We start from the raw sequence: 8,692 nt of genomic DNA on the forward strand, positions 1-8,692 counted from the left end.
GCAATAACAAGGAGTCCTCACCCCTCCCCCAGGTGTCAAGAAAGGCTGAGTGGACAACCTGGACTTTTACCCCCATCTGGAAATAACGAGGCAGTGCCCCCCCTTCATTTCACTGGGGCAGCATAAAGGGAGGCCTGCTAAAATACCAGATTTAGGGCCTTACAACGTAATACCTAACATGCTTCCATCGAAAATCACTCATCATACTAAGACCCAGGAAGTTCTCAAACTGAATGAGAGAAGATAATCAGCAGACACAAACGCCGAGATGACACAGAGGTTAGAATTATCCGACAGAGATTTTAAAGCAGCCATCGCAAAAATGCTTCAAGGAGCAGTTGCAAACACACTTGAAATGAAAAAATAGAAAGTCTCCCCAGAGAAATAGAAAATATAAAGAAGAACCAAATGGAAATTTTAGAACTAAAAAATACAATAAGTGAAATGAAAACCTTAAAGGATGGGCTCAACAGCAGAATGGAGAGTATAGAAGAAAGAATCAGTGAAATGGAACATAGAACATAGAAATTACTTATTCTGAACAACAGAGAGAAAATAGACTGGAAGAAAATGAACAGAGCTTCAAGGACATGTGTGACTATAATAAAAGATCTAACACGTGTGTCACTGGAGTCTCAAAAGGAAAGGAGAAAGAAGCTAGGGCTAAAAAAATTCCAAGAAATAAAGGCTACAGATTTTCTTAATTTGACAACACACACACACACACACACACACACACACACGCACGCACAACATATATCTACAGATTTAAGAAGCTGAGTAAATCACAGACAGGATAAACCCAAAGAAATCCATGCCAAGACACATAGTCAAATTTCTAAAAACTAAAAGTAGAGAAAAAAAAAGTCTTGAAAGCAACCTCATAAAAATGACTCATTACCTACAGCAGGGAAACCATTCAAATGATAGGGGATTTCTCATCAAAAACCATGGAGACCATAAGAAGGTGACACAGTATTTTTCGGGTGAGGAAAGAAAGGAACTGCCAACCCGAATTCTGTATCTAGTAAAAATATCCTTCAGGAATGAGGGGGAAGTCAAGACATTCTCAAATGAAAGAAAACTAAGAGAATTTTTGTCCAACACAGATCTACCCTAAAAGAATGGCTAAAGGGAATTCTCTAAACAGAAAGGAAATGATTTAAAAAAAAAAAAAAAAGGAATCTTGGAACATCAGGAAGAAAGAACACGGAAGAGCAAACCTATGGGTAAATATAATAGACTTTTCTTCTCCTTTTGAGTTTTCTAAATTATGTTAGACAGTCAAAGCAAAAACTATAACACTGTCTAATTCTGTTGTCAATGTGTGTAGAGAAAATATTTAACAACCAAGCAGAAAGTCAGCAAGAATATATAGGAACTCAAAACAGTGTAAACCAAAAGGATCGAATTGACATTTATAGATTCATCCATGCAACGACAGCATAATATACATTTTCTCCAAGCACTTATGGCACATGTACCAAGATAAACTATATCCAAGGCCATAAAATAAGCTTCAATAAGTTTGAAATAACTGACATCATACACAGTATGTTCTATAACCACAATGGTATCAAATTAGATGCAAATAACAGAAAGATAACAGAAAAATCTCCAAACACTTGGGAATGAAACAACACACTTCTAAGTAACCCATGGGTCAAACAGGAAATCTCAAGGGAACCTTTTAAAAAATGCATTAAACTGAATGAAAATGAAAATAGAACTTACTAAATTTTGAGAACACAGCCAAAGCACAAGAGGGAAATTTATAGCACTAAATGCTAACATTAGAAAAGAGGAAGAGTCTCAAATCAATAATATAAGATTACATCTCAGGAAATAGAAAAATAAGAGCCAGACTCAGTGGCTCACACCTATACTCCCAGCACTCTGGGAGGCCGAGGGAAGGGGATCACTTGAGCTCAGGAGTTAGAGACCAGGCTGAGCAAGAGCGAGACCCCGTCTCTACTAAAAATAGAAAAATTAGCTGGGCGCGGTGGTGCACACCTGTAGTCCCAACTACTTAGGAGGCTGAGGCAGGAGGATCGCTTGACCCCAGGAGCCAGGAATTTGAGGTTGCAGTGAGCTATGATGGCGCCACTGCACTCTAACCAAGGTGATCAAATGAGACTCTGTCCCAAAAAAAAAAGGAAGAAAGAAAAGAAATAGAAAAATAAGAGCAAAATAAAGCAAGCCTAAGGAAGAATGTAATACATATAAAGGCAGAACTAAATGAAACTGAAAACAGAAAAATATAGAGAAAGGAGATATCTGGTTTACTGAAAAGATCAATAAAATTGACAAACCTCTAGCAAGATTGACAAACACAAAAAGAAAGAAGACAAGTTGTTACTATCAAGAACTAAACAAGGGATATCACTACAGCCCCTGCAGATGTGAAAAAGATAATTAGGGAATACTACGAACAACTCTACACACATACAGTTGACCACTTATATGAAAAGGATCAATTCTTCAAAAAGCACAAACTACCGCAACTCACCCAATATAAATTAGGTAATTTGAACAGCACTATAACTCCTAAAGTAATTTAAAACCTGAAAAAGAAATCTCCAAGCCCAGATGGTTCACTGGAGAATTCCACCCAATGTTTAAAGAAAAATTAACACTAAGTCCACATAATCTCTTCTAGGAAATAGTAGAGGGAATGCTTCCCAACTCATTCTATGAAGCTAGTATTCCCTGAAACCAAAAAATAGACAGACCAAGCTAGCACAAAATGGAAAATTACAGACCAATATTTCTCATCAATATAGATGCAAAATTCTTCACAAAATATTAGCAAATAGAGTTCATCAATATATAAAAAGAATTATGCACCAAAACCAAGTGGAGTTTATTCAAGGCAGTTCAGATTTTGCAAATCAATCAATGTAATCCACTATATTGACAGGATAAAGCAGAAAAGTCACATGATCAGATCAATTATTGCAGAAAAAGCATTTGATAAAATTAAATACCCGTTCATGGTTTTAAAACTGAAAACTAGGAATGGAGGGGAAATCCCCCAACTCGATAATTTACAACTAACCTAGAAAAACTACAGCTAACACTTAAAACTGCAAGACTGAATATTTTCTCCCCTAAGATCATGAGCAAGGAAAGACTGTTTACTCTTACCACTCCTATTCAAGTTCTAGACCGTGCAATAAGGCATTAAAAAGGATAGACATCTGAAAAGAAGAGAGAAAACTGTCCATATTTGCAAATGACATGATGGTCTGTGTAGAAAAATCCCAAAGAACCTATAAAAAAACTTATGAAACTAATAAGTGAGTTCAGCAAGTTTGAAGAATAGATCAACACAAAAATTAGTCACACTTCTTTATACTTACAATGAACATACAGAAATCAAATTTAAATACAATTCCATTTACAACATCTAAAAAAAGAATTAGATGTAAATCTAATAAAACATGTATAAGACTTGTATGCTGGCTTGTATATGGAAAACTATAAAACACTGCTGGGAAAAAAAAATCAAAGACCTAAGTAAATGGAGAGACATATGATATTCATAGATTGGAAGATTTAACATAGTAAAGATGGGAGATGCCAATTCTCCCCAAATTTATATATGTACATATTTAACGCAATTACTATCAAAATCCCAGCAAGATTATTAATAGATGTTTATAAAAGAATATTCAAGATTATTCTAAAGTTTATATGGAAATACAAAAAAACTAAAATAGAAAACATTTCTGAAAAAAAAAAAAAGAATAAAGGAGGAGGAATCACTCTACCTGATTTCAAGGCTTATTATAAAGTCATATATAGCAGTAAAAACTGTGTGGTATTGGTGAAGATATAGACACATAGATCAATTGAACAGACCAGAGAGCCCAGAAATAGCCCCACACATATATGGCAAACTGATTTTTGACAAAGGAGCAAAAACAGTTCAATGGAGGAACGTTATTCTTGTCAATAAATGGTGGTGGAGTAGTGGGATATCCATAGGCAAAAACATGAGCCTTAACCTAAACCTCACACCTTATACAAAAACTAATTCAGAGTGGATCATAGATTTACACCTAAAACATTAAACTATAAAACTTTCAGAAGGGAGCATAGGAGAAAGTCTTTGGGACCTAGGGCTTGATGAAATGTTCTTAGACATGACACCAACAGCATGATCCCTAAAAATCAATAAATTAGACTTCTTCAAAATTAAATTTTTTCTCTGTGAACAACCTGTTAAGAATGCAAAGACAGATTATAGACTGGGAGAAATATTTGCAAACTGCACATCTGACAAAGGACTCATCTAGAATTAATATATAAAGAACTCTCAAAATTCAACATAAAAAACTCAACATAAAAATAAAAATCAAACAATCCAATTGGAGGTTGGGCAAAAGACATGAAGACATTTCACCAAAGAAGATATATGGATAGAAAAGGATCACATAAAAAGATGTTCAATATCACTAGCTTTTAGGGAAATGCAAATTAAGACCACAATGAGATATCACTAGGACACATCTACTAGAATAAAATATTATTTGGCAATGAAAAGGAATGAAATACTGACAGATGCTGCATGTATGAACCTTTAAAACAGTAAATGAAAGACACCAGTCACAAAATGCCACAAATTGCATTATTTCATTAATATGAAATGTTTAGAAAAGGAAGATCTATAGACACAGAAAGTAGATTTAGTGGTTGCCTAGGGCTAGCGTGGGACAGGGGGTGTGTGAGAGAAGGTGGGGAATGTCTGCTGATGGGGGTGAGATTATCTGGGGGGTGATTAAATGTTCTAAAATTGCTTGCGGTGATGGTTGCATAACTCAGTGAATATACTTGAAACCATGAAGTTGTACGTTTCAAACGGGTGTGGTGTGTGGTATGTGCATGATATCTCAGCAAAGCTGTTATAGATATTTTTAAAAACCACTCGAGTTCAAAAATGGGCAAAAGACACGCAGAGACACTTCGCTGAGGAGGATATATATAGATGGTAAATAAGCACATGAAACGATGTTCCCCATGACCAGCCATTAGTGAAATGCAGATGAAGACCCATGACCAGATATCACCACATACTTATTAGAAGAGCTAAAAAATTTTTTTCAGTGATGACACCAGATGCTGATGAGGATGCAGGGAACTCGGATACATTGCTGGTGGAAATGTAAAATTGTATAACCACTCTGGAAACTATAATAGTGTGTCAGTTTCTTGAAAAATTCAATAAAACATATCTATCCTATGACTCAGCAGTTACACTCCTGGGCATTTTATCTCCAAGAAATGAAAACTCATGTCCACCCTTGTTCCTAGCAGCTTTATTTGTAAGAGCCCCAAACTGGAAACAAAATGTCCTTCAATAGGTTAAACAAATTGTGATACATCCATGCCGTGGAGCACTAGTTAGCAACAAAAAGGGATGAGGCATTGATACAGGCGACGGTTTGGATGAGTGTGAAGAGCAGTATACCGAGTGAAGTGGTGGTTATTTATAACACATCTAGACATGTGATAAAATGACACAGAACGCACACATTATACCAATGTCAAATTCCTGGTTCTGACACTGTGCTGTCGTGATGTGAGAAGTAACCATCGGGGGAGAGTGGGTGAAGACCTCTCTTGTTCTCTCTTTGCAACTTCCTATGAATCTCACAATAAAAAGTTAAAGCTGGATGTGGTGGCTCACAGTCATGATCCCAGTGACTTCGGAGGCTGAGGCGGGAGGATCGTGCCTGAGTCCAGGAGTCCAAGACCAACCTGGGCAACATAGACTCCATCTCTAAAAAATAAAAATAAAATGTTCCGGAAAGCCCTAGCAATCTCAGTGGGGGACCCTCTGCCAGGGGACTGGGTCCAGACAGGGGACTCATTGGGACTTAAACTCCTGCTCATCACCTAGGAGTATCTGAGGCTTCTGCCCACCACCGCGCCAGGCATTGCTCACAGTCCTGTAGTGGGAGGAAATCGGGCAACAGGTTCGTTGACTTGTCTTGATTTCGGGAGACCAAGGGCTGCATGGAGCAGGCACGGGTGGGGGAACAGGACTCCTGGAACAGGAGCTTTGGCGCCTTCACTCTTCCTTCCTTCTTTCCCTACAAAGAGGTAAAGGTCTCTGTGCTGGGTGACTTGACTGTCACCCCCTCACCAGGGAAGCAGTGGAGCCAGGCAACTAGGAGTTTCCCCCATAAGCCCTGGGCAGCCACTTCCCACCTGGCTATGTCCCCCCCGACCCAGGACTGTAATACAGGAATAATGACACTGCCTTTCTCCCAGGGTCAGTAAGGTCACACGTGGGACACATTCAGCAGCATGTGCAGCACGTGACAAGCGGTCAGACCTGGGTTCAAATCCCAGCCCTGCCATTTGTTAGCAGTGACATCCCCTGAGTTTCCCCTCTCAGGGTCATAGTGAAGTTGGTTGTGACTTCATGGCTGTGCTGTGCAAAGTCACCAGCCTGTAACCACTCTGCACAGCGGCTGCCTTGGAACAGGTGCCCTGTAAAAGTAAGCTGTCGTTATAACAGACATTGTCACTTGCTCTGCTGACGGGCAAATCCCTGGTGGCATTAATTCACACACCTCTGCCCACTGAGCCCTAGCCTGAGCTGGACAGACAGGGCCTTGGGGACAAAACTGGTTTCCGTCCCACTCCCCAGGGAAGGTATCCCAGGCGTACGGAGCTCTGGGGTGGGAAGGGGTCTTTTGCTTGGCTGCTGCCCTGCCCGTGAAGTGAGGTTGTCACTTCCTGTCCAGGGTGCAGGCTGGAGCTGAGAGTGAGGAGGGTGGGGGAAGAAGGAGGCTCGGCTACTTCTGAGCACTGCTGTGAGTCCCCACCCCTGCCCGGCTCAGCGGGGAGGAAGCGTCACAGTGGCCAGCGCCAGCCCGGAGCCCTTTCATCCGCGAGGATAATGGAGCTGCCCGCCCCAGGCACAGTCCCAGCGACAGGGTTGGGGGCGGGCCAGGGACGGACCGGCATCTCAGTCAGGAGCAACTCAGGAGGTTGGCAGGAGGGAAGGGACAAAGAGGCCTGTGTCATTACCAAGGCCTGGTGCCTGGGTGTCCTACCTCCTGCACGTGGCCTCCCATCCCTCGTGGCATCAGAGACGACGAGACGTGCTCACCTCCATTCCAGCCCGGCCAGCCCTCATCTCATCGTCTGTCCCCATCTCTCTGAGTCAGCGGGGGTGAGTCACTGTGTCATGGGGTCTGACTCTGCCCCAGCTCGGCATTTCCCAAGGGAGAAGTGCCATCAGCCTTCCTGTCCCCGCGGGCCTCCCCTACAGCAGGTCCTGCCCCCGCCCCGCTGCTCCTCCAGTCCTCTCTCGGCAACGGCCGTGCCCCAAGCCCTCGCCCTGCTGCCGCCCACCTGTGCTCACTGCCCACAGCTGCCAGTGGGTCTTTGCCACCTCAAGGCCCCGCACAGCACGCCTCTGAGCCTACTCCCCAGCGGCTTCCTGATTCCCTCAGAGGAGAAGCCCACATGCCCCGAGTCCCGCCCGTGGCCCACAGGCCCTCTGTGAGGGAGGTCCCCTGGGCAACCACTCCTGCTCCATCACCGCACTCGGGCGCTTTCCTTCTTGTCCCGTGAATATGGCAAGTACGTGCTGAACGTGGGCCTCTGCCAGGCTCTGCCTGGACCCATGTTCCCTGGAAACCCACAGAGCCTCCTCCCTCACTGCCTTCAGGTCTCGACTCAAATTACCTCTCTTTCTCTCCTTCTTTCTTTTGAGAGACAAGTCTTGCTCTGTTGCCCAGGCTGCAGTGCAGTGGCACAGTGGTAGCTCACTGCAGCCTCAAACTCCTGGCCTCAAGGGATCCTCCTGCCTCAGCCTCCCAAAGTGCCGGGATTGCAGGCACGTGCCACCATGCCGGGATAAAAGACCTCTCTTTTTAAAACAGCAGCCTTTCCCCGCATACTCGGACCTTCCATCCTGCCTGTTGATCTGCGTAGTGTGTTTGTTTGCTTCTCTGGCTGTCATCTGTCTCCTCTGCAGAGTGCCGGTTCCAGGAGGTCAGAGTGTGGCTCTTTAGGGCAGTGCTGTACCCCTAGAGCCCAGCATAGGCTCGGTGTTGAACTCTGGTGGGGTCCAGGAGGAGAGTGGAGAGAGTCCAAGAGTGACCCTGAATTTGGGTCTGACTTGTTTGTCGCCACTGAGGGCTATCCCTCCTGAGGTATGGTCTTTGCAACAGATTAGTTCATCGTTTCCCCGACTTGAGAGGTTTGCCTACAACCTGCAGGACTTTTGTCCTAAGAACCACCTGAAATATGTTTATTTGATACATTTCCTCAAATGAATGCACTTGATTGATTTTTCTTTTATTTTTTTTCTTTTTATTTTGCATTTATTTTTTATTTACTTAGTCTCATCCAAAGCCAGTTTGGTATGCTGGTTTCCTTTTGTTCTGCTACATACTACATGAAGCATGAATAGTGACGTTAATGTCACCCCACACCCCTCCTGGGGTCACCTTGTGCAGCAGCCTGGAGCTGGGGCTGCACTTTGGGCTCCGGGCTACTGCCCTGCCCAGGTATCCTCAGGCCGAAGTCCTCAGCGGGAATTCCTACCAGGCCAGACCTGCTGGAGCCAGTCTGTCCTCAGGGGACAGGTGTGCCAGGGCGGGGCCGGGAGCATGTGTGCAGATCTGCAAGAAAGTTCCCCCACCGCAGAGAGGCCCGACCTATTCTC

The sequence above is a fragment of the Lemur catta genome, chromosome 19 (genome assembly GCF_020740605.2).
Source record: "Lemur catta isolate mLemCat1 chromosome 19, mLemCat1.pri, whole genome shotgun sequence".
In the NCBI taxonomy this organism is placed as follows: domain Eukaryota; kingdom Metazoa; phylum Chordata; class Mammalia; order Primates; family Lemuridae; genus Lemur; species Lemur catta.